We start from the raw sequence: 27,087 nt of genomic DNA on the forward strand, positions 1-27,087 counted from the left end.
GATATTAGAGCTATAACTATAGCACAATATTACAAAATTACAAAATATACAGTGCAGAGACTAATTAAAAGATAGAAGAATGTAAACTATATTCCACTAATATGTACATCAGTGCAATCAGACAGGTGCATAGACATAGGGTCATCAGCGTTTGTGGAGGGTGGTAGTAACAGTCTTAGGGTAATTGTTCATGAGTCCAACAGCAGAGGGGAAGAAACTGTTCTTATGGCGGGAGGTTCTGGTCCGTATGGACCGTAGCCTCCTGCCTGAGGGGAGAGGGTCAAAAAGTCTGTGCCCAGGGTGAGAGTGGTCGGCTGTGATCCGACCTGCACGCCCCAGTGTCCTGGAGGTGTACAGGTCCTGGAGAGATGGGAGGTTACAGCCAATCACCTTCTCAGCAGAGTGCACAACGCGCTGTAGTCTCTGTTTGTCCCTAGTGGTGGCTCCAGCGTACCACACAGTGATGGAGGAGGTGAGGATGGACTCAATGATGGCAGTATAGAACTGCACCATGGTCCTTGCTGGCAAGTTGAATTTCTTCAACTGCCGCAGGAAGTACATCCTCTGCTGGGCCTTTTTGATGACAGAGGTGATGGTGGGCTCCCACTTGAGGTCCTGGGTGATGGTAGTTCCCAGGAAGCGAGAAGAGTCCACTGTGGTGATGGGGGTGTCAGTCAGGATGATGGAGGGTAGAGGGGCTGTGTGCTTCCTAAAGTCCACTATAATCTCCACTGTCTTCTGGGCATTCAGTACCAGGTTATTGTGGCTGCACCAGGACGCCAGACGTTTGACCTCCATCCTGTAGGCCGACTCGTCCCCGTCTGAGATAAGTCCGATGAGAGTCATGTCGTCTGCAAACTTAATAAGCTTGACAGACTGGTGGTCAGAGGTGCAGCAGTTGGTATACAGGGAGAAGAGCAGAGGAGAGAGGACACAGCCCTGAGGAGTGCCAGTGCTGATGGTCCGGGAGTCCGAGACATTCTTCCCCAGCCTCACGTGCTGCTTCCTGTTCGTCAGGAAGTCAGTGATCCACCTGCAGATGGGATCAGGCACGTTCATCTGGGACAGCTTTTCTTGGAGGAGATCAGGGATGATGGTGTTGAAGGCAGAGCTGAAGTCCACAAACAGGATCCTGGCGTAGGTTCCCTGGGAGTCCAGATGCTGTAGGATGAAGTGCAGAGTCAGGTTGATGGCGTCGTCCACAGACCTGTTGGCTCTGTAGGCAAACTGCAAGGGGTCCAGAAGGGGGGCTGTGAGGGACTTGAGGTGGGACAGCACCAGACGCTCAAATGACTTCATGACCACAGAAGTCAGTGCCACAGGTCTGTAGTCATTTAGTCCAGTGATCCTTGGCTTCTTGGGGACAGGAACAATGGTAGCGGTTTTAAAGCAGACAGGCACGTGGCAAGCCTCCAGTGAGGAGTTGAAGATGTTCGTGAACAATGGGGCAAGCTCGTTAGCACAGTGTCTCAGTGTGGCAGGTGAGACACCATCTGGACCTGGAGCTTTGCGAGCTTTGACACTCCTGAACTGCTTTAGCACCTGGTCCTCCTGAATACAAAAGACTGTGGGGGTGGGGGAGGAGGGGGACTCTGGGGTGGGAGTCCTTGATGATGTGGGCTTCTCTGAGGTGTGGGGAGTGGGGGAGGTTGGGGGGTGAATATTTGTGTTGGCTGTATTGTAGTTGGGACTGGTGGAGGTGTGAAGGCTGCTGAACTGACCATCAAAACGACAATAGAACTCGTTCAGTCTATTTGCAGTTTGTAGGTCGTCTGTGGAGTGGGGGGTTTTAGGCTTGTAGTTGGTAATCTGCCTAAAACCTTTCCATACAGAGGCCGCGTCGTTCTCTGAGATCTGCTGCTGTATATTCTCAGAGTGATGTGATCTAGCAGTGGCCACTTCCTTGCTAAACCTGTACTTGGCCTCTTTGTAGCAGTCTTTGTCCCCACTTTTAAAAGCCAGGCAGCTGGTTTGTGGAATTCAGAGTGTCAGAGAGCAGCACCGTTAATTATTTTAAATTCAGCCTGAAGTCAGGTGTGAAAGCCTCCCAGCTCTGCAGTCAGAGAGCGAGATGAACATGAATATCACAGCATTGTTTAACATGCTTTAAGTTTTGTTTATCTTTTATATTTCAGGTTTATTTACACACACTCATCAGACACTTTAGTAAGTACACTTTGCTCACTGGTTGGACCCACTTTTACCTTCAGTATTGCCTTAATTCTCCATGTCATACATTCAACAAGGAGCTGGAAACAGTCCTCAGAGATTTTCGTTCATATTGGCAGCAACTGACACATACACACACACACACACACACACACACACACACACACACACACACACACACACACACACACACACACACACACACACACACACACACACACACACACACACACAAGGTTGGGGTTAAATTGGGCCACAATGATCTGATAGGCAGGTTAATGCATCTTACTGTCAAATCAGTTAGCTTGTCGTGTGCTGTAGCCTGGCATTGCTTCTGCTGACAACATGGAGATACTTCCCTTATTTCTTCTCATCCCCATGTAAAGTTGTGCTATTCACACTATTTGCTGTGTTTGTGGCATTCATAGTATTTCAGCATTTGCAAACAAACAAAAAAAATCACATATAATTCATATTTCTTCAAATGTTTTTCTTTTTTTTCCATTTGTCTTATAGTGGATGCTATCAGAGTACATAAACTGAATAAAATATATCCAGATTATATGATCTGTTTCTGTGAATCTAATTTTTAAAATAAATATAAAATCATCTTTTACAGTTTTTAAAAAACAATAAAATATCAAGTTTTTCTGATCTAGTAATTTATGATGGAGTATGATAACTCTCTGTGGTATCTACTCCAGCGTAGAATTGGCACATAGAAGATTTGGGGTGGGTATTGTGTTATATGAATTGTACTTTAATTGCTATACTCACCATTAATGAGAGCTGCATGATTATGGTTAAAAAAAACCAAAACTTAAAAATTGATTATCACAATTATTTTGGTTTATATTGAGAACATGGGGCAGCATGGTAGCATGGTGGTTAAGCAATGCTGCTTCACAGATAGAAGGTCTAGGTTTGAATCCACCTTGGCCAGGGCCTTTCTGTGTGGAGTTTGCATGTTCTCCACATGTCTGTGTGGGTTTTCTCCAGGTACTCCAGTTTCCTCCCACAGTCCAAAGACATGCAGTTACTGGGGTTAGGTTAACTGGTCACTCTGAATTGCCCACAGGTGTGAATGGTTGTCGGTCTCTCTGTGTTGGCCCTGTGACAGGCTGGCGACCTGTACAGGGTGTACCCTGCCTATTGCCCTGTGACAGCTGGGATAATGCTGTCACAGGGCAATATGCTGGGATAAGTGGAAGAGAATGGATGGATGGAGTGAGGACATGATTATTGATTCAATTTAGTAACAAAATTCTTTAATTGGATTATTATTATTTTTGGAGCATGTAGTCCCACATTCTTGTTGATGTGCAAATGTTTGCATCAAAATACAAACACAATTCAGAAAATATCAGCACGCTGTTTAAAATGTCAATCAAAACAGAGTGCAATGATTTGCAAATGTTATAGACCCAAATCTTATTCACAACAGAACACAGAAAACATCAAATGTTTAAACTTAGAAGATGTTCCAATAATTAAAATATTAGGCTGTAAATCTTGTTTGTTTATTTAAGTATGTATTTATTTATTTTAGTTGAGAAAAGGATGGAAGATAAAACATTTGAAAATTAAATGCCAGACATGTAAAGTATGTTACATATGATGGTACTGCATGATAATATTTGAGCGAACAGTCACATAAAATACAAGCCTACATGTTTTTATGCAGCCTGATGGAAGCAAAAGTGTTTCTTGGACAGGTCACACAAAGAACAAATAAACCTGTAACACTGAGATTTACTGAAGAAGATGAAAAGAACCTTGAGGACACTTTGATCAGATGAGACCAAAATTAATTTGTTCAGCTGGGGTCCAGAACAGGACCATAAGTGGAGGTACAAGGAGCTGAGTGTTGGGGAGATGACATTTATAGATGGCACCATGAATGCCTGTGGATATACCAGAACTCCCAAAGCCTGCCGAAGAGGAATATTGCAGCATGATAATGATTCACAGGACACTTCAAAAATCACACAAGAGTTTCTAAAGAAGAAAACTGAAAACTGTGACCTGCAAACACCTTTGTATATTATAGAGAACGGTAACAACATTTATGCTTGCAATAAACAGGAAAGGTAAAAACATCACCCAGCTGCTGAGGTCAGAGCAACAGGAGCTGTTTGAGGTGGGCGTGAAAGGAAAAGAAGAAGAGAGAGAATAAAGACAGAAGAAGAAGAAATGCAGCTCGTCTTTGTTCGCCTTTTATTATTTATGCAAAGTAGAACACTGAGATCAGAGAGCAGCAGGGTGGATGTGAGGATGGGGCACTCTTTGCTCTGCATGACGGGGTTATTGAGTAAGTAGATTCCTGCCATGGTTTGAATGGCACTGATTCATGAACATGTTTCTCCTTTGTGAGACTTTCAGAGCATCACCTGTTTGACCTTCATCTGAGCGTCTTTGTGATTTTTATGATTAATAAATTTATCATTAATATTTGTTTTCATGTTTCAGCCTATCCACCAAATTATAATACATATGCAGTGACATTTTTTTATGAGCATGAACTATTCATTTATAAAAGATGTTTTAGTTCATCTTTGATAATCTCAGATGAGGTTTCAATCTTTGTTTCAGTGCTCAGTACACTCTGCTATGGAAATGATAAAGGTGAGGATTTTTTCTCTGTGCTTTCTTTTTATAAAATATGTATAATATTGTTCTCTAATTTCCCGTCTCCTGTACCACTCTAAATCACATCCTCACTCTGTTTCGGTTTGATACAATTTATTTAAAGTTGAACTCAGTGAGCTTCTTTGAACAGAGGATCCACTTTCCAGAAAGTCATAAAAGTATCAGATTAGTTCACAAGAGTATGAAATTACATATTTACCTTTTCTGTGTGGTGTTGTTTAGATCTGTTTCTGTGTGGAAAATAAATGCTGAGTCTGAGCTTTAAAAAGTGTTTCAGATTTTGTTTTAATTACACTCACTGACTTTGTTTTTCTCTCTGCTGATGTGCTTGTTCAACTCAAAGTCAGCATCTTCATGAAAGCAAAGCAGACTTAAGCCAACTCCCAAAATAATGAGTCATTTATAGAAGAGAAATAAAAACAATATTTAATATGAGAGCATTTTACGAAGGCCTACAAATTTAAGTTGTTTACATGGTATTAAGACTCTGTGTACTCTGTGAGTGGAGTGATACCATCACACTGACTGTATCGTGTAAGTTGGAGATTTTTCATCCCAATTATCTAAATAAGGCCACTTATTACAACTTTGTAGTTTTTCTTTTTTGTTGCTTGGTAAACTATTTTGTTTTAATTCTGGCAACAACTTAACCTTAAGAAGAGCTTTTTATTCACAGTGAAGAGAGCAAAACAAGTCAGAGCAACTTCTCTGCTGTGCAGCAAAAAATCTGTGATGGACAAAGTTAAAAATGATGTGTGCACGTAGGGCAGGTGTAAATATGATGCAGTCCTCCATCCAAGTGACAATCTAATCACCTTTTTCCTTTCAACTCAACAGCAGCAGGTAAACCCAGAGCCACACTGACAGCACAAAGCTCAATCATACCAGCAGGGGGCAGCGTGACACTGAGCTGCTCTGTGGAGGGCTCTGCTGGCTGGAAGTTTGACTGGTTCAGACGTGATTCAGTCTCTTCTGAAGCTCAGCTCATGAGAGGAAATGAAGCAAACAGAGATATTAGAGTCTCACAAGGAGGTCTGTACCACTGCAGAGGAGGGAGAGGAGATCCAGCTTTCTTCTCTGTGGACAGCAATGAAATCACTGTGGAAGAAACTGGTGAGTTTTATTCTTATATTTCTGATGATCATTATGTGATCTGTGCTAACTGCTAAGCTGAGGAAGACTTTAAACTTTGAATTTTTAAAATTAAAATTAAACAGGAATGTTGGGAGAGACATACAGATGCAGGAAAGGGCCACAGGTCAGACACAAACCTGGGCCGCAGGCACCACTGGCATGTGGCATGCATGGTCCTCCGCTGAGCCAACCTGGCAACCCCCCAGTAAAGGTTTTAATGGTGATTACAGGAACAGGCACTGCTGTTTTGGACACTAGATCACTCCACCTGAGCTCACATCTTTGCTCTTCACCGTCTGTGTGTAAACAGACTCCACGTTAAACTATAACAGCATTTTCACTACTGCTGTTGTGTTATCGGTTGTTTGGTTTGGAAAACTGGAGGCTGCATGGGCTTAATGTTGTAATACTCTTTATTCATGCGCATGTCCCTGAATACATTATTGCAGCTCATTTTTTAGTCACTAATGTGTGTAAAAGACTCATGTTTACATGGTGAGCTCTACAGAGTTGTGCATTAAACTATTATAATTGAGTTACTCGATAAATTGTTGCAGCCTTAGATAGCTCTATGAAAGCTTACAATTGTGATCAAAAGGTTTTATCCTCTCCTCATGGGCATGAATGCCATGGTAGTTTGGCGGCTTTAACAATTTCTTTGAACTGGCCAAGGCCTATTAACTTCTCATTAGTGATCATGATTGACTCCAACTGGTAGTTCCACTTTGCCAAGTATTGGAAGAAGACCCAAATTGAGAGGAAATTTGTTTAGGATGTAGGAACAACCCAAGAACCACCAATGCTCATCTGCTGGAACACCAGCATCACTGCCCTCAGTGAAGTGAGTTTTACATCACCATGGACTGGGAGGGTGCTGATCAAGAAAGAAGCTCCTGCTTCAAAATCAACACCTTCAAGCTTGACTGACATTAGCAGCGGCTCACATGGACGAGCCAAATGCTTTCTAAAGATGGTCAGATCTTATGTTCAGATGAGAAAGATTGAGCTATTTGGCCACAATGACAAGAGTCTATCCAGAATTGTGCCTGAAGCTTCTTGCTGGCTACCAAAAGTGTCTGGTTGAGGGTGCAACTCACTAAGGGGCATTTAACCAAATTTTAGTGGCTGTGTATGTATTTGGGGCTGTATGTATAATTTTGATCCAGTGTGGATGCTGCAGGGTTCTTTCTTAAACTTCTCCCAACAGGTGAAGCAAAGAATGAAGGCACAGACGATGTTCTTAGCATGTCATTGTTTTTGTCACCTCTCAAAGTGTAAAACAAGGAGTATTTACAAATAAATAAATAAATAAATAAAAATTGACAAAAACTAAAAGTGGGGAAAAACACTATATATACTCTATATAGAAGGTCAAAGTTACTGAACTGAGTTCCTTCATAACTCAGCAGCCTTAGTGGCCATACACAAATTACCCTTGCTGTAACAGCCTCCCTTTAAACCAGTTGCTCCTCCCACTAGGTATGATGCTTACCCTCAGAAATACACGTTATTGCCAAAAGTACTCACTCACCCATCCAGCTCATTAAATCCAGGTGTTCCAGTCACTTCCATGGTCACAGGTGTATAAAACCAGCACCTAGGCATGCAGACTGCGTCTACAAACATTTGTGAAAGAATGGGTCGCTCTCAGGAGCTCAGTGAATTCTAGCGTGGCAGTGTGGTAAGATGCAATACATTCAGTCATGAAATTTCCTCACTACTAAATATTTTACAGTCAGCTGTTAGTGGTATTATAACAAAGTGGAAGCAATTGGGAACAATGGCAACTCATGATTCATGATTCACATTCAGGAAGATTTGACTCATTAACTTTGGTGATTCAGGAACCGACCAGCACTAGAAAATATTTCTTTTAACACGTTTGCCTGGTAAAACATTACATTCATTACAGACCCAGAAAGCTGCTCTGCATTCTTGGAGTTACATGTGAAACAATTATTATTACTGAGCTGTGACTATTAACAGTAACTCAGCAAAGCTTCTCTGCTATAGCTGTAAGAGAGCCATCATCAACCAGTGAAGGCTGAGATTAGATCTGATTATAAATGGTTATACTGGGGACAGGTACTGTTCCTAGTAGTAATCAATCACTAGTTAATAGTTACCAAAACTGTTTGCAAAAAAATCATTTTTTATTTCATAAAATTGTTTTGCAACACCGGGTTAAAATATAATAGAATCAATAAAAGTCTTCAAATAGAAACAACAACCAATGAAAAGAGCAGCGAGAAAATAATGAGAGTGAACAATTAATTACTTTCCAACAGAACCTGTCGTCACTGTGTCTCCATCATGGCTGAGTCCTGGAGCCTCAGTAACTCTGAACTGTGAGGTTGAACATCCGTCTGCAGGATGGAGCTTCTACTGGTATAAAGCTGTTCCTGATCTATCAGAGAAATCCTACAGTTATGAGCTGCTACCTGATGGGACTGCACAGGACTCCTACATCATTGATGGACATATACACACAGCAGGATATGTGTGTAGAGCAGGGTTATAATAGTTTTGGATTTTACATTATCGTTTAGTTTTAGTTAGTTTTTACTTTTTTTCTCTAATTCAGTTAGTTTCAGTATTAGTTTTAGTATTTTCATACCTAATCAGGTGCAAGATTCAAGGCGCAAAAGTGACTATTGTGTAATGCAAACTTGACAAAAGATACCGTTTAAAGAAATATATTCAACAACCAAGACATGCTAAATGTGTGTAATATTAAGGACACACATGAACATCAACAGGGAGAAACAAAGAAAACATGAATTCCCAAACTCAATAAATTCTACAATAAACTCCACAATAAAGTTCAGCATCAGTGCAGCAGATTAATAACACCTACATGTGGAAGTTGCCGACCTCATGTCCACATTTATGCTTGTGTAGCTGGATTGTGTGTGTTAATTACCTTGTGGTCGTGTGCAGGTGTTTTATATGCGGCTCAGGCTGGGGCTTCTTTTTCGGTCCTCTTTGTGCTCAGTTTTTTGGCTGCAAACCAGGGTTATAATAGTTTTGGATTTTACATTATAGTTTAGTTTTAGTTAGTTTTTACTTTTTTTTCTTTAATTCAGTTAGTTTTAATTAGTTTTCAGAGAGGTTTTGCTCGTTTTTATTAGTTTTTATTTTTGGTTTCATGCTTAGTTTTAGTTAGTTTCAGTTAGTTTCAGTATTAGTTTTAGTATTTTCATACATAATCAGGTGCAAGATTCAAGGCGCAAAAGTGACTATTGTGTAATGAAAACTTGACAAAAGATACAGTTTAAAGAAATATATTCAACAACCAACTGTTCACAAGACATGCTAAATGTGTGTAATATTAAGGACACACATGAACATCAACAGGGAGAAACAAAGAAAAACATGAACTCCCAAACTCAATAAATTCTACAATAAACTCCACAATAAAGTTCAGCATCAGTGCAGTAGATTAACAACAGCTACATGTGGTGACAAAAACAAACTCTTTGAAGGAGTCAAAGCTCAAATCCAGCTGCATCCTGATGTTCTCACCACCTGAAGCTGCTTCTGTTTTGGAGCTAGCTTGGTTAGATGCTGCTAATTAAACCTGCAGGGTCTTTGCGGCCTCTGTACACAACCTACAGAAGTTGCCGACCTCATGTCCGCATTTATGCTTGTGTAGCTGGATTGTGAGTGTTAATTACCTTGTGGTCGTGTGCAGGTGTTTGTACTCAAAGAACCTCCATACGGGACTCTGCCGCTTTCTCGGCAGACCGCAGCTATTACTTTGCGGACCAGCGCGGTGAGCGCACGCACATGCGCACTCACACACACAGTTGTCCTGTGGCGCTCCCAGCTTAAACTCGGAGAGCGGAAAAAATGATTTCATATCAATCCACAAGGCTTAAAAAAAAAAAAAACAAGTAAATGAAAGTCAGCTTATCGATAATTTCAGTTAGTTTTAGTTAGTTTTGTAAACTCGCAATTCAGTTTTAATTAGTTATCGTTTTTTCCTTTTAATTATAGTTTTTATTTATTTCAGTTAACGACAATGTTTTTTCAATTTCAGTTTTCGTTATTTCGTTCGTTTTCGTTAACTATAATAACCCTGCTGCATACATATTTGTCCCTGTTTTTTTCACTTTCTTCATTCCTTCACGTCCATTTCGATAGTTTCAGCAGTCTCCTACCAGGAATCTGCTGACAGTTGTGAGTCCTTACATTGATGCTTTGATTATTATTCCTGATTGTTATTCTGTCACTGATAAAGTAGCCGGAAACGCACAAGGACGCAACAGTTTAGTCAGAACATTCTGGGCTGCATGGACCCGACAAGTAGTCCCGTTTCTCCAGAGGCGCAGGCCAGGTTACCTCGTAGGATCAGAGCAGTTTCTGTAGCCGTTGTGCTTCTCAGCTGGATTTTGATGTCGCTGGTTTTTCCTGACTGAGAAGTGTTCCACACATTTTTCATCATCCACAACAACACTTTCGATTCTATCTGTGCTCTTGTACTCAAAGAACCTCCGGGACTACTTTCTCGGCAGACCGCAACCATTACTTTGCGGACCAGCACGGTGAGCACGCACATGCGCACTCACACAGTTGTCCGATGGCGCTCCCAGCTTAAACTCGGAGAGCGGAAAAAATGATTTCATATCAATCCACAAGACTTAAAAAAAAAAAAAAAAAAAAAAAGTAAATGAAAGTCAGTTTATCGATAATTTCAGTTAGTTTTAGTTAGTTTTGTAAACTCACAATTCAGTTTTAATTAGTTATCGTTTTTTCCTTTTAATTATAGTTTTTATTTATTTCAGTTAACGACAATGTTTTTTCAATTTCAGTTTTCGTTATTTCATTCGTTTTCATTAACTATAATAACCCTGCTGTAGAGCTGGAAGAGGAGACCCAGAGTATCACACTGATCACAGTGAACCAAAGTTTGTCTGCTCTGCAGCTCAGTTTGTTTCTCTCTGTCCTTTCAAAAAGCTGACAAAGGTAAAAAGATAATGGATTCTCATTTAACAAATAACAGATCATAAAATTGTTTATTTAGAATGTACAAAAAATTTTAAACAATACAAAAAATAATGTTGGGCACCACGGTGGCGCAGTGGTTAGCACTGCAGCCTCACAGTTAGAATACCATCTGGAAGGGTTTGATTCCACCTTGGCCCAGGCCTCTCCCTCTCTCTGTGTGGAGTTTGCATGTTCTCCCTGTGCTTGTGTGGGTTTCCTCCCACATTCCAAAGACATGCACTTACTGGGGTTAGGTTAACTGGCTACTCTAAATTGCCCATAGGTGTGAATGAGAGTGTGAAAGGTTGTCTGTCTCCTGTGTTAGCCCTGTGACAGGCTGGCGACCTGTTCAGGGTGTACCCTGCCTCTCGCCCTATGACAGCTGGGATAGGCTCCAGCCCCCCTGTGACCCTGAACAGGATAAGTGAATGGATGGACAAAATAATGTTATTTGGTTTTCAAGCAAGTTTTGCAGTTTGTTGAAATATTAGCTCTGATCTTCAGGAAGCAAATGAACATTTTCACTGTGATATTTTAATCCTAACATCTCTGAGCTTTGTCTCCTCCCTGCATGTTTCCAGATGTTCATTCAGCAGCGTCTCTCACAGTGAGTCCTGACAGAGTGCAACACTTCACCTCTGACTCTGTCTCACTGACCTGTGAGGGAAACTTCACTGAGTGGAGAGTGAAGAAGTTCACTGAGGACGGCCGACTGAACTCTGACTGTAGGACAATGACTGGATCCACATGTAACATCAACACATCACAGTCAGATACTGCAGTGTACTGGTGTGAGTCTGGATCAGGAGAGTTCAGCAGTGCAGTCAACATCACTCTACAGGGTATGTTATTATACATTTTCTTCTTACATTTTAATGATTTAGACATCACATAAGCATTAGTCCCAGCTTTGCTGTATGTAAAGTACCGTATTTTTCGGACTATAAGCCGCTACTTTTTTCCCACGTTTTGAACCATGCGGCTTATAGCCCGGTGCGGCGTTTCTGTGGATTTTTCTTTAACCACCAGGGGGCTCTTTAGCAGGATATGAATCATGGGACGTCAAAGTTGGAAATCAAAGAAGAAAGCGCCAACAAGTGCTAGCAGCAGGCACAAAAGAGATTTTTTTCAAACTCCCTCATCATGGAAACCACAAAAAGAACTTCCTATGATGCCGCTTTTAAGTTGAGGGCTATCGACCTGGCACTACAGGAGGGAAATAGAGCCGCTGCACGTAAGCTCGGCGTGAACGAATCAATGGTGAATTGACTTGTTATAACTCAAATTTGGGGTTGTCTGTCCCCCTCTGCTGAGTGCCGAGTAATTGTGGAAAACCGAGAGCGGCGGAGATACCAGCGGCTTATAGCCCGGTGCGGCTTATATATGTACGTTTCCAGTTTTTTCCAAAAAATTTGTAGGTGCGGCTTATAGTATGGTGCGCTCTATAGTCCGGAAAATACGGTAAATCTATGATGCTACACAGAAAAAAAATGTGAATTTCTGACAATTTTAGGCATCTCACTAAAGCACCATTTTACCTGCACTGTGCACAGTGAAGTAATTTAAATAACAAGAGTGTCTGCTGCTTAAGCCTTTAGGTTTCTGCATGTTTGTTTATCAAACAGGAATGACACAAAACAATGGAATAAGGAGTCCAATTATTAAATTTAATAAAAACCATTTCAAAGAGTTTACAGATTAATCTGGGTCAGACTGCATGACATGCCCGTGTGAGATGGCATGAAGTACTGGCACATAGTAATTCAGCTTACAGTGTCATATAGTCACAGCTTATCAGTCTTGGTTACATCATTATACAAAACAGAATGTGGAAAACAGAGAATTTCAACAACAGGGTGACCTCAAAGTCTCCATTTCTATCATTGTGTAGTCTCCATCAGTGTGGCTCATTGTACAGTCAGAACACAAAGTTCATGATAACATGGAACACTATAAGCGTCTGTATTTTTAATCAGTTATGTTTATTTTCCAGACAAATTTGTCAGGGAAGTAAATGTACATAAGATATATATGTGGCATATACCATGAATACCCCTTCAGCAGCTCCATGAACTACTCTGCCCCACCTCTCCTCCTGCAGCTGTGCTCAAACCACACCTCACTGCTACAGCAGCCACATATAAAAATGAATATAATAATCTAATTTAATCAGCTGCTTGTTGAACATGTGAAGAGCTTCATTATCAAGAATGAAAACATGGCACCAAAAAACCCCATATTTTTCCTTACTGTGATGAAGGTTTGGTTTAGGGAAGCTTTTTGTGACCTGAACTTAACCTCTTCCATCCTGGAGCTCCTTGTACTGGTCTGTTATTAAAAAGCATGCGAGGCCAAGTTTTGCAGCAACTTAAACTTAATTTTTAGGCAATTATACTTTCAATGAGCCCCTCAGATCCTGAGCCCAGACATCATTTGTTAAACCTCAAATAAAAAATATTGATATTAAATTTGACTCACAGATCAAATCAGGCTTTCTTCAATTAAGACTTTTAACTAAAGTTAAACCAGGTCTTTCTATCACAGAAAGTCATTCATGCTTTTATTACATCCAGACTGCTGCAGTTCATTATATGTTGGACTGACCATAACAGTAATATCACAGTTGCAGATGGATCCAAATGCTGCTGCTGGCCTCCTGACAGGTATCTGGGAGCTTGATCATGTTTTTCATTCTGTGAATGACAGGAAGTGCTTGCATGGGTTTGCTCCAGGTTATCAATCAGATCTTCTATAATCCTGTCCTGTGCTGCTCACTTAGCTCCATTGATCAGCAGCTTCTAGTTATTCCTAATTGCTGATTGGCTCGTAGGTGACCACTCATTCTGAGTCACAGCTCTGAAACTCTGGATTAGGTCATCGTCCTCCTTTTCTTCAGATCCCAGTGGAAAACAAGGTTCTTCTCATCAACTTTTCAGCTTCAGATTACTTTCTGTTTGTTGTGTCAGTGTATCTCATTTACTATCATTATTTTACTTTTTATTATAATTTACTATTTTCATATTTTTTTATTACTGTATTATTTATTAAATCATTACTTTTTATTGTTAAATCATTTGTATTGTTTCTTTGATCATTTTACTTTGGTTTATTCTGCTTAAATGTGTTAAATAAATAAATTGATTTATTTATCAGGAAAGAAAAAGTAATTTTTTCATAGAGATCTGGTCAAGGGGGCAGCAGAAGTTACAACACATATAAAATCACGGTTCTATAAAGATATTTGAAGAGGACAAAAAGGAGCAGGTTGATTATAATGTAGCTACAGTAACACAGTCATAAAGATGCTTGCAAAACAGGTCATTTCTTTATTTTATTCATAAGGCCTTCATAAATTCTCTTGACTACATTCTAATTACCAATTTAAGCAGAGATATTATACATCAAAAACACAAAAACATCACTTTTTGGCACAACACCAGCAGCTGGATAAGATCAAGTTTCCAGAGATGAACATTTGCATAGAAAATGTTCATCTTTTTTGGCTCCACATGTTTGTGAATGCAGATTTTCTCTGTTCTGAACTTAAACAAGAACTGCTTGAGATCCAGACTGAGTGACTCCACCTACGTGACATTTTACACACATCTACCACTGCTCTGGAGTCAGACCTGCGCTGTGTACCTGTGTGTCCTTCACAGTAGTGTCAGTATCTTACCTGTTACTCTGTTATCATGATTACACAGCAGTTTTTTACAGTTTCTGTATGTTTTAATTTTCAGTTGGAAATTCACAGCTTTATGCTCTACATTTGGTTACTTCATGTTTGTTTGCTGAATGGAAATGAAAGTATTAAATAACACTATTTATAAGCATCTTTGATTCTTTAAATAACGTCATCAGGGACTGTTGGCCCTCGGGCACTTTCACATTGTCAAATCCTCCATGAGACAAGTTTGGACACTCCTGCTGTCGATCATAATTTTAATGCATTTAAATGTGCTGTAGATCTGTTTTTATGTTTTTAACTATTTCTTTGATTTTGCAAATAAGCACTTTGTATCTTTGTTAAGAAAAGTGCTCTATAAATAAAGTGTGTGGTTGTTGTGTGTCAGAGTGAGTACATTCACAGCTGTTCAGTGTTGTGCATGAATCCACTGAAAGAGAGCGTTCATTTAAAGGCACTCATTGTTAAACAGCTCACAATGTTCTAAAATGAACTAAAATTATCAACATGATGCGAAGTAACAGCTGCTCTGACGTTATGCTCATCACGCCTTTTTACTGTGTTTTCCCAGTTTTCTCAGGGAGGTCCGGCCTGTACTTTCATGTAATACAGATTTAATTTGTCACCAGTGTTGCCAGATCTTGCAATAGAAACAAGCCCAAAAAAAGCCCAACTGGCAACCCACCACATCATGTAAAACTGAGGCCGCTTTTAAACAGTATAGCTCTATAGCAGTAAAGCTCATTTTATTGTTTTGTCTGTGTGTTTTGGAGCAGTGAAAGCCATGTTTCTTAGCCTCATAGAAGAGAAGGGTGCACAGTTTTTGTGTGTGTGCTTCTCAGTATTAGCATGTTGAATTAAATCAGCATGGTGAGCACATAATTCACACTTGCAAAATCTGCGGAGTGCCTTTCATGCGTCTCCCATCAGGACTGCAGCTACTTTCTGAGGTTTTTGCGGACACATATACCTCTTGTGAGGCGCTCCTATGCATTGCATAATGCATATCCACTTTTCACGCCAGACTCCCATCCGAGCTCAGATCCATTCTTTAGTTCGCTCTTTTTCTCCCACTCTTTATTAGATTTTTTCTATATTTTCCCCACTTACAGGAACTCATTATGCTGCCTCCTCACTCTGGGATGTTATGAGTGTTTGGTTGGTTGTGCACCCGGTCAACTTGGGCGGGAGGGATAAACAGGAAACGGGGGCTTGGAAGGGACAAACTACCGCCCCATAATTGCTTTAGTATGGAGTTCAAGGAGTTTCACTCGGAAAGAAAGTCAATCCCAAATAAGCAACTTCACGTTCAAAAACAAAAAAACAAGCCCAAAAAAATGTTTGTTTTTTGAAGTAAAAATCCTACTTCATCAATACTTCATCAATACTTCATCAAGCTGCTGGTTTACTTCTTTCTGATGTTCCTGTTATCCAGGAACGTCACATCTGTCACAGCTGCTGTCTTGTGCTCCTTGTCAGTCACCACTGTGTGTGGCTGGTTAGTCAGCAGCTGCTTGTCAGTCTGGAGCTTGAAATCCAACAGGATCTTAACCCTCTTTTTCTCAGCCACTGTGGCAGGTGTGTCCCACTGCAGTGCTGGCAGCATGTGATCAAACATGAACATGGTCAGATCTGCCAGCTGCAGATTTTTCAAAGCAAGAATAAACTCTAATAGTAGAACAATCCATGTGATCAGGCCTTGTGATTGATCACCTGTTACTGATGTCTCTTAAAAGACAAACTGATGGAAAATATTTTGTCACAAAGCAGTGAAGCTGTTTCTGTGTCTGCTCTCCTCCATTCATGGTGGCTCAGTCTTTCTGACATTAGAATCAGCAGTGCTCTTCATTCTTACATTGTGGTTTCCCTCACACCAAAACACTTTCACAAACTAGTAGAATCACTGCAAAGGGGAACTTCAGATGTTCTGGGGCTTCATTGTGTCTCAACATGTTCAGATCATCTTGGTCTTAACTTGGATTTGTCACATCTTTATGTTTAGAGTCTGATAATTACAACTCCTAGAGGTAACACAAAAGGATACTTTATGATCCACAGAGTACACAAAACAATACACTAAGCATGTGAGATCCTCAACATGCAGGATTGTTGGAATTCACTGTATCTGATTGTGTTTGTCTCCTCAGCAGCGCCCTCTGCTGGATCACTAACCTGATCTGGCAAAATGAGTCACAAGTCACAGGAGATAATTCTTAAGAAAATTAATCAGCACTGAATTGTGGGTCATTGTGGGTTCACGAGATGTTCTTAGCAACAAGAGAGAGACGGGTGACATGTTTTGAGCTCTGTTATAGGCTGCCAGTGAAATCATCATTAAAATGACTTGAATATCTAATATGCAAAGTAATTTTAATGATAGCATCTTTAAACTCCTGTGTGTGTGCAGTACTAGTGGGAATGCAGCTGATTTTTGTGTGTTTGAAAATTCACTCTGAAGTGGCTGCAAATGGAGAACACTGTACTTTTAGGTTTCCTGATTGTTGATTTATGATGTTCTCATTTAGTCCTTCTGTGTTCACTTTGTTTGCTCCCCGATGAGTTAAAGAACATGTGAAGTTATTTATTACGAGTATTTAGTCTCACAGAGACTTCAGGTCATTGTTTAAGGTCCTGTATGAACACGCTGTAAATGTTTCTGTAACATTGAAATTATTAGAGAATCTGTCACTCTCTCTACCCACAAAATCACACGTGAATGAATTTTTTCTTCATGCAACCATCAGATCACATTTCTCACAGAGAACACTCTACTCAAATATAATGAATGAATGAATGAATGAATGATACTTTATTGATCCCACAATGGGGAAATTATAGTTAACAGAACACCCATCCAAGAAAAGACAAACAACCAGACAAACACAGGGAGATAAGTGTCTGCGGCCTTGCTGCCATCACCGAGAGGCGCTGCTGTTACAAAAGAGGGAAACAAAGCAAAATACGATAGGACAGGTGAGGAAAAAAAGCATCTCATATTCTGCCCAGTAGGGGGCACCGTATGAGGTTAAAAACCCCTGCAGTAAGCGCATATAGCATAGGAGCACCAGGGTGGGGAGGGGCAGGGACGGAGGAAGCCCGCGGAGGAGAGAGGGGGGGTCGGGCTACTGTGGGGCTGACTCAAACTCCCCCTTCAGCTAACAGTTCTGATAAGATGTGGACTGGAATCACTGGGTTGTGTTTAGAGCTGGCAGCCAGCAGAGGGCACAATTTCACCATTTTTCATTAATTGTTATGAATTCATCTGCTTGGCTGGGTGTTAAATATTTCCAGAACTGTGATAATAAAGAATAAAGACTTTGACTTCAGAGACTATGATTTGTCTTGGTGTGTTGCAGAAGCTAAAAATCCCTGTCTGTTGTAAATGTAGCTGAAACTGTGCCTAAAGAACAAGTTCAGATACAAATCAAAGTGTGATGAGTCTATGAAGTGAAGGAGGAGGAAGTATTATTTTGACAGAGTATCAGTGAATACTTACAGAATGGTTATGATTGTACTGTGTGAGCTCCAACATCACTGTGCAAAGTGTGTTTGTAGCTCTTCACAGCAGTTTCATTCATCCACAGAAAGTATCAACCCCTCTGTGACAGTAAAAGGTGGCCAGGAGTATAAAATGAAGGCGTGTGTATCAGAGGAGGGAAAACATGTTTTTAGTGTCTGTGGGAAACTGAGGACTCACAATTGAACATAAACGTAGAACCAAGCTAGTGTGTGATGTTGTGAGACAGTTTTCTTTGAGAGGGAGCAAAACACACACACACACACACACACGTAATGTGATGATATTTCTTCTGGTAATACCAAGAATGGTCAGTAGGGGGCAGTGGGATGCTCATTAATGGAGCTCTCTGTTGCAAGAGTAATATTTCTTTAGCCTCTGTTCTTCCTTCCTTTCAAACTCAGCTCATACAGCTACAAACTGCAGTCAGCTGCAAACATATCAGCTTGTTTCTTGTGGTTTACACAAAATGAAATCTTATCACATCAGGCTTCTGTGCTGATTTGCAGATTCTGCACAAACTCAGAGATGGTGGAGGTGGGCTGAAAGGTGATTTCAGATGCACAGCAGCTGCAGGCAGGCTAAAGCAGCTAAAATAGCTCATGAGAGTTTGTGTTTAGATATGGACACTAGAAAAGTCTCAGCTCTGACATCAGAGGATGTGAGCTGGCATTTTGTGTGTCTGTGTTGCACACAGTTGTTCACTCTGACTCTTTAGTAACGTGATGCTTAAAGATGAAGCTGGAACTAAATGAATGCTTTTAAAGTAATCAATAATCAAATATTGCAATGATTGCAGATGATGTGTTGAATGACAGAAATATTTACTGTTGATATGAACTCACTGCTGTCTGAAGTTTTCATGTGTGCAGCTCTTCACAGTTTACTGTAATTACTCTGTGTTTGTCTCATTTTGTCTCAGCAATAATTCAGTTCAATAAAGTTAAATTAATGATTGAATCATTGGTAGATTTCGCTGTGTGTGTGTGTGTGTGTGTGTGTGTAGTCTTCTCACTGCTGTTTTTTCTTTTTTTGGCAGTGCTGCCATCATGTGTCAGAATACGCAGCGTTCAGTCAAACTCAACAACCTCAGTTGAAGGTTTGATAACTTCAGAGCTGCTGAGCAGCAGATCAGATCATTTTTGACCTGTTTGTGTCTTTGAATAAACTTCTTTGCAGATGGAAATGTTGTTTACTTTCTGATAGATGCAAAACTTTAAAACACAAAAATCCAATAAATACATTTTCATCAAGGAGGAATAATAACTTTTATGTTTTACTCTGTGTTTTTATGCTGTGGCTCTTATTAGTAAACTTTATTTTATACTCTGCATGTTTGTTCCCCAGTGAACACATTGAGGTCCACCTGCCCTGAAACCCCATTTTAAAGAGATGGATACAGGAGGCCAACACGGGGTTCAGCACAGCAGGACAGACATGGAGCTGTTTCTTTGGATCCAGCCTCAGACATGTTTTAGAGTTTATGAATTTCATCTATTGTAAATAAAGGACATTTTCTTAACAGTTACTTTGGTCTCTGTACTTCTTTGCTGCCATCCCTCTTTTAGCTGCTGTCCACCCTTTTGTAAAGGTCCTCTCTCTCTCTGTTACACCTACATGTGTGTGAAAGGCTGTTGTTGGGTACTGTCTGTGCTGCCACAGGTTTATTTTGATCCACTGACAGACCTCACTGTTTCTGTGTGAACCACCTAGAACAGAGGAAATGCAGCCTGTGGTTTCAGCCAAAAGTCTCCATTTAGCAGATGTCTTGTTTTCTGTTATCAGCAAACAGCAGAGATTTGACAAGAACACAAAGAGCACAGTGAGAATTTCACTTTGCTCTCTGTGTGCATCACACACTTTATATGATCTGCCTGTCCTGGAATAATAGTAATAATTATCACTGCTGCATTAAAGTATGTGTGACACTGTGTGAACACAGATACAAGTAGAGTCACTGGGGTGATGACACATGCTGGACTAAAGAAAGAAAGTGACATCCTGTGAAGCTGTGAAAATACGTCACACACTGAAATGCAGCTGCCTTTAAGCGTCTGTAGAAAAACAGACATTTCAAAAGTTTCTGCATGTTTTCAGGTATTTTTAGGTTCCATATCTTGAAGAATCACAACCACCACCTGAATGTTAATAGGTATTGAAACTTGTATAAGCAGTAAATAAGCAACAAATAAGCAATAAACAGGCAGTTACATCATCATGTATGTTCCCTGTTCCTTTATCTGTTCCACAACACAAACACAAACTACAGCAACAACAAAAATCTGCATTTGGATGGTTTGTTCCTCTCTGACTCCCTGGCAGCTGGTCAAAGGTTGTGTCAACGCACAAAACATAAAACGAAGCAACCTGTGACATCATCAACTGTGACAAATGACCCACAGACGGCAGCCATATTGTTTCACACCCACAGCAGCAGCTGCACTATTTAATGAGGCCATTTTTGCCTGCCTGAAAGCCACCCATTCATTCATGCAGCTCTTGATCTGTTTCTCTTGGGTTTTAATGCACTGACGCTTCAGGATAAACTTATAAACTCTTTAATATGCAGAGTGATCGATCTGTGTCTGCATGTTATTCACACATGCCATAAAATTAAATTAGGATGTACTTATGACATTGATTATTAATTTTAATATCTTTACTGAGCATCTAGCATTTGCACTCACTCACTCACTCACTCGCTCACTCACTCCTCATGTTTTCATTGTGCAGAGAAGCTGGTCTCATTCAGAGTCACTGAGTACAGTTTCATTATGGTTTCTTGATCATAAAGTAGTTCATTAATGCTCAGACTGCTCTGATGTCAAAGTTAGATTTCATTCCATTTAGGTAACAAAATGTATCATTTTCCATGTCCTTTCTGCATGAATTTCAGAAATAATTTGAAAGAATGGAATAATGTCTAAGTCTGAGGCCATGGTCCTCAGCCGGAAAAGGGTGGAGTGCCATCTCCGGCTCAGGAACGAGTTCTTGCCTCAAGTGGAGGAGTTTAAGTATCTCGGGGTCTTGTTCACGAGTGATGGGAGAAGGGAACGGGAGATCGACAGGCGGATCGGGGCTGCTTCTGCAGTGATGCGGACGCTGCACCGGTCCGTCGTGGTGAAGAGGGAGCTTAGCGTAAAAGCGAGGCTCCTGATTTACCGGTCGATCTACGTTCCTACCCTCACCTATGGTCACGAGCTTTGGGTAGTGACCGAAAGAATAAGATCGCGAATACAAGCGGCAGAAATGAGTTTCCTTTGAAGGGTGGCTGGCCTTTCCCTTAGAGATAAGGTGAGGAGTGCGGCCATCCGGGAGGGGCGCGGAGTAGAGCCGCTGCTCCTCCACATCGAACGGAGCCAGTTGAGGTGGCTCGGGCATCTGATTAGGATGCCTCCTGGCCGCCTCCTGGGTGAGGTGTTCCGGGCATGTCCCACCGGGAGGAGGCCCCGTCGTAGACCCAGGACACGCTGGAGAGATTGTGTATCTCGGCTGGCCTGGGAACGCCTTGGGGTCCCTCCGGATGGGCTGGAGGAGGTGGCTGGGGAGAGGGAAGCTTGGGCTTCTCTGCTTAGGCTTCTGCCCCCGCGACCCGGCCCCGGATAAGCGGAAGAAAATGGATGGATGGATGGATGGAATAATGTGTGTATGCACACGTCTCTGTCTCTGGGATAAGGATTAACACTTGTAGGAGCGTTTATCCTGGCAGGTTGGTTTTGATTTCTCTGTTTTTCTCGAGATCAGAATATTTCATCAATCAGAACGTGATCAGATTTCATGATCAGAACAACAATACCTCTGGGAGCAAAGTAAGATGGGGACACTTCGGCAAATGAAGTCACTCACAATCACCCAAAGCGACGCTCAGTTTGGTGTTTGGTTTATATTCTGTGTGTCACTGTGGCTCAGCTAACATTATAGCAGTAACAGCAGCCTTTAAGTCAATGAACCATCAGTTTGAATTTGGATTTGAGGAGGACAAAAACATCCCAGTGAGATGCAAACTGAGCCTGGCTGATCTGAAGTGTCTCTGCAGCAGAGGCCATGCTCTCACAGGAGGACAATGATGCAGCTGCTGCAGCTCTGAAACCACAAAGAGCAGCTTTTAATGTTAGTTTGGATGAAGGTGCCACCAAATTAATGAACTTGATGCTGGTTTTTGTGGTGGAGGAGATGCAACCAATATTGCAGTGATGTAGCATAAATGCCATCCAAGGTGGAGCTACTGTAGTATAATTATGTAATAAGTCAATAAATACCATAATTAGGTTTGTTATTAGTTTGATGAATTAATTAAACCAAATAACCAAAACCAAACAAAAATATTTGTAGAAAAAATAACAACTTTATAGCTTTATTATTGCAGCAACAGGCAAAAACTGAAATTGTTTTTGTTTTGTACTCAGTGTTTATACTTTAGGAACAGTTTTCTAGAATACTCAAAGCTGCAGTATACGACAAAATAACAGCACCTGTTCATTTAAATTATGCTCATGTGTTAAGACACTAACTACTTGCAGACTGGAGCAGTCAGGGATCAAACCAGCAACCTTGCAATTAGTAGGTGAGTTGCTCTACATCCTGAGCTACAGCCACCCCTTGAGTCTGTCAAAGGTCAAACACAGAGAGGCAGACAACCATTCACGAGCTGTGGGTCAAATTCTCAAAAAAAGACACAGCACTGATATTTTAGTATGGTATAACTTTAAGTTACCTCTTAGCTACAGGCTTATCTGCACCATCTCTTCACTAAAAATAAATAAATGAAACATGATCTCATGAACTGCAGAACTAAAATGAGGAAGAGTGACTGAAGCTAAATGTGTGCTGCCTTCCAGAGAACATGTTTTAGCTCTGATAGCTGACAGCAGAGAGAGAGATCAGCTCTTTGCTGCTGCTGCAGACATGAAACACTACTGATCAGCAGTTTCCTCATGCAAGCAGTCATTTTATTATCATCTCTTTATATCTACCCATGTTTCCACAGTAAATTGAATGCATGCTGAGAAAAAAGAAAGCACTACAAAAACATGTATTATAGCAAGCAGAGCAAATGTCCAGTTCCCCTTTACACATGCAGAGATGTGGCAGCAATAACAAGGCTTCAGTCACACCACAGCTAATGTGTTTTTAGTAGACATTCAGTTTCATACTCAGTAGATGTGCAGTCATACTGTGGGGAGAAGAAGTATTTGATACGCTGCTGATTTTGCAGGTTTCCTCACCTACAAAGAATGGAGAGCTCTGTAATTTTATCGTAGGTGCACTTCAACTGTGAGACACAGAATCTAAAACAAATCCAGAAAATCACATTGTATGATTTCTAAACAATTAATTAGCATTTTTTTACTGCCAATGATTTTGTAGTTCAAAGCAGTTTGTGATGACTCTCTAAAACCTGACAATGCTTCTGCCCCCTACAACATTACATCAGGGACAGTGTCAGGAGATGAGGCCCAGTAAGAGTCATTCTGTCAGAGTTTGAGTGAACAGTTGATCAATGAGTTAGCATCAAAATACACTAACACCACTGATTCCCATCAAACTAGATAACAGGTTGTGGGAGGAGGGAGCAAAACCCAAGATTGCAGCACGCCTCAGGACTCTGCTTTCCACAACCACTTCTGGATCGCAGGAGTTCAGAGGCAGCTGCAGCAGAAGGTAATTGCACCACAGCCTCAATTGATTGATTCTAGGCTTATTCACAGCTTAATATCCTAGTAGAAAGTCTCTCTGAAGCTCTTCTTGTCTCTGCACTGAATGCCAACACACCAAACTTCTCCAGCTGACTTTGTCCTTTCTGGAAATCAACATGAATTAATACAGTTTGTTGTTTTTGAAGCTCTTGGTGTCATGGTCCTGGGGCAGTGGCCCAGTGTTTTGAGTTTCTTTTGTGTAGCTTTCTTTTGTTGTACTTTTCAGGTTATGTTCTTAGTGTTTCTTATAGTTTATGGTTATATTGTTGTTTGAGTATGCTGTTTAGTTTCCCTTGTTGTTTTTTTGTGTATGTTCCCTTTGTCAAGTTTTCAGTGTCAGGTCTGCGTCTCTGTTCCCTTGAGTCACTTCCTGTTTTATTTTGACAGTCTCGTGTTCCCTGTGTTTTGTGTTTAGTTTTGATTCCCCTTTTTCATTAGCTTCGTTTGGTTCACCTGTCATCCCCTGTTGTTTCCACTCTCCCTGATTTCCTTGTGTGTATTTAAGCCCTTAGGTTTTCTCTGTTCTTTGTTGCATCGTCGTCATTGTTTTCCCCAGTGGTTCACTCTTAGCTATGTGTTTTGTTTTTTTGGCTTTCTCCCAGGATTCCGGTTTGTTTTGTACCCTGGTGGAGATTTCGAGTTTTATATTATTCGAGTTCCTGCAAATAAACAGTTTTAGTTTACGTCTGCGTATGTCCTGCATTTGGGTTCTCTCCCTCCACGCACGGCCCCCCACTGTGACACTTGGCTCTCCTCTGTGCTATAGATTTACTTCCAGCAGCCACAGTGCTGAAACAGAAGCAATGGAAAATTACATCTCAGGATAATCAGACCTCCCTCTTCTCCAGTTGGTGCCAAGATGTTCGTCGTGGGAAAAAACAAAGAACAAGTTGGCACGTTCTTCTAGAAAACATTGTAGAAATAGATGCATCAGACTATGAGGTGGATACCATCTTGTCCTGGGTAGTTAATAACAAAACGCATACATGTGCCGTTTTAATTTGGTCGTTTCTCTTTTGCAGAATGCAAGTACGATATGGAAAACTGCTGTCAGTGAAACTAACCCTAGAAGAATGGAGGCACTGGCTGAAGAGAGCAGAACAACCATCATGATTTGGCCCGATCATAAGAACCTTGAATACTTGCAGTCAGCCAAATGACTCGACTCTCTCCAAGCACGATGGTACCTTCTTTGAAAGATTTAGGTTTGTCATTACTTATTGCCCACAATCTTGAAATGTAAAACCTGATGCCTTGTCTTGCCAGTTTTCCACCACACACACCCACAAGTGACCTCAATCAGTCCTCCCTGCTGTGTGCTCAGAACAGTCACTAGAGGACCATCCACAGGTTGTAGGACATCTGCTTCCTCTGCAGGTGTCAGAAATAAAGAGCTGACCACACACCGTGAACAGGAGTGAAGATAAATGATTGTAATACTACCATCACACTTTATGAGCAAGATAAGAGGAGGACAGGACATGCAGCTGACCTTACAGTCATTTCAAACCCTGAATAAAATCACCTTAAATTGAACCCTGCAGCATGATCCTGATCCACAGGACACTTTAAAAATAACTTACAAGTTTCTAAAGAAAAAATATGTCACCTGACTGGAAGCAGCACAACTCCTTTGCATATCTTAGAGAAATGTAGGAACACAACACACAAGAAAGAAGCTTATATGTTTGCAGTGGACAGGAAATGTAAACACGTCACCAACTGCTGCGGTCAAAGCTACAGGAGCTGTTTGAGGGTGTAAAAGGAAGGAAGCACAGAGAGGCTGCAGCCAGAAGAAGTCTGAGACAAACTCTGATCTTGTCTGTATTAAACGCAGCTTCTTTTTCCTGCTTCTACTTCTCGTAGCTGCTGCTTTACTCTTTCTCTTTACAGGAAGTTTTAGAAGTTTTCAGACGTGTCGTTGCTGGATGTGAGGATGGGACCCACTTTGCTCTGTGAGCTGGGCCTATTCTGTGAGTACATCACTGACTTCTATAGTTTGATTCATACTGACTGATAAACATGTTTCAGTGAGAAGAACAGAGTATCAGTCATTTGGAGCATTTCAGTTCATTTGAACAGAGGACTCTCATGTTTGTTACCAACATGGTTGTTTGTAGCCTGGATTAGATTTTAGTGCACTGACTCAGATTAGAGTGGAGCTGCTTTAGTTTATCTAAGAAAGGTTTGTTTCTGCATCTGTGATCATTTGATGCATTTTACATCTTAATCTAAAATGCAGCCAATCACAGCAGCCACTGCTAAAAGCCCAGGTGTTTTATTTCTGCCATATTTGAGTGTGTCTTTAGTTTGATGATGTCTGAAGTTTCTGCCTTTATTGTAGTGCTCTGTACGCTCCTCTGCACTGGACACGCTCAAGGTGACTGAACACTTTCACTTTTTCATTTCTTTCTTTTTATTTAGTAATAAAGATTCATCTCAGCCTGCTGCATTAAATATTATTTAATATTTGAAAATACAGTATAAACACAGATGTTTCCTCCTATAGTGCATAATAGTGTGTTAGATTGTTAATGGTGTGGTTGTGTTGGATTCTAGATGCTGTGTTAACTATTGAACCCAACTGGTCCAGTTTTTTCATTGGAGAGTTTGTTACCTTCATGTGTGACATGAATGAAGGAACAGACACTGACTGGTATTACAAACTCAACAAGGATGGTCAAGAATTTGTCCCCTACGACAAAATCAAAGACTACAGATTAGAAATTACATCTACAGGTTACAGTGGTGAATATCAGTGCTTTGGTCACTGGAAGAACTCATTTCATACAAAGCGCAGTAACACTGTCTCTGTAACTGTATCAGGTAAGTCCTCAGTGACCAATAGCATAAATTTATGATCTCTGTTCAAATACTCACCTCAATGATAAAATACATTTAATTATTGTTGTCATGGAAACTTTTTTCTGATGCTGTGAAACTTTAACCAGGACGTCTGTATTTTACCTGTTACTTTGCTCACAGTGTACACAGCACTAAAATACTCACAGACTCTGTGATCATCATTACTACATGTGTGTGTTTTAATGTAAAACAACAACTGTGGATACAATTAAATTAAAAAAGGAAAATAAGAAACATCAAAGTTTCATAAAATTTTAGGAGACTGATGTTTCAGTTATCCACACAGAGCCCTCTTAACCCACTATTGTGTGTCCTTCAGTGAACTGTATTAGTTTACATTCAGTGTGACTTCTTCAGGTCAGTGAATGGACAAACAGTTAAAC

The 27,087-nt window shown here is 40.7% G+C and overlaps 1 long non-coding RNA gene across 1 annotated transcript; it reads left to right on the forward strand.

The window, feature by feature from the left end:
- Nucleotides 1-25,762: 25,762 nt before the first annotated feature.
- On the forward strand, nucleotides 25,763-26,478 carry LOC115777574 (uncharacterized). The gene is made up of 3 exons (XR_004019642.1): nucleotides 25,763-25,812; nucleotides 26,184-26,219; nucleotides 26,399-26,478. It is a non-coding gene; the product is annotated as an uncharacterized LOC115777574 (long non-coding RNA).
- Nucleotides 26,479-27,087: the final 609 nt, after the last annotated feature.

Source organism: Archocentrus centrarchus, unplaced genomic scaffold (assembly GCF_007364275.1).
Source record: "Archocentrus centrarchus isolate MPI-CPG fArcCen1 unplaced genomic scaffold, fArcCen1 scaffold_57_ctg1, whole genome shotgun sequence".
NCBI classification, from domain to species: Eukaryota; Metazoa; Chordata; class Actinopteri; order Cichliformes; family Cichlidae; genus Archocentrus; species Archocentrus centrarchus.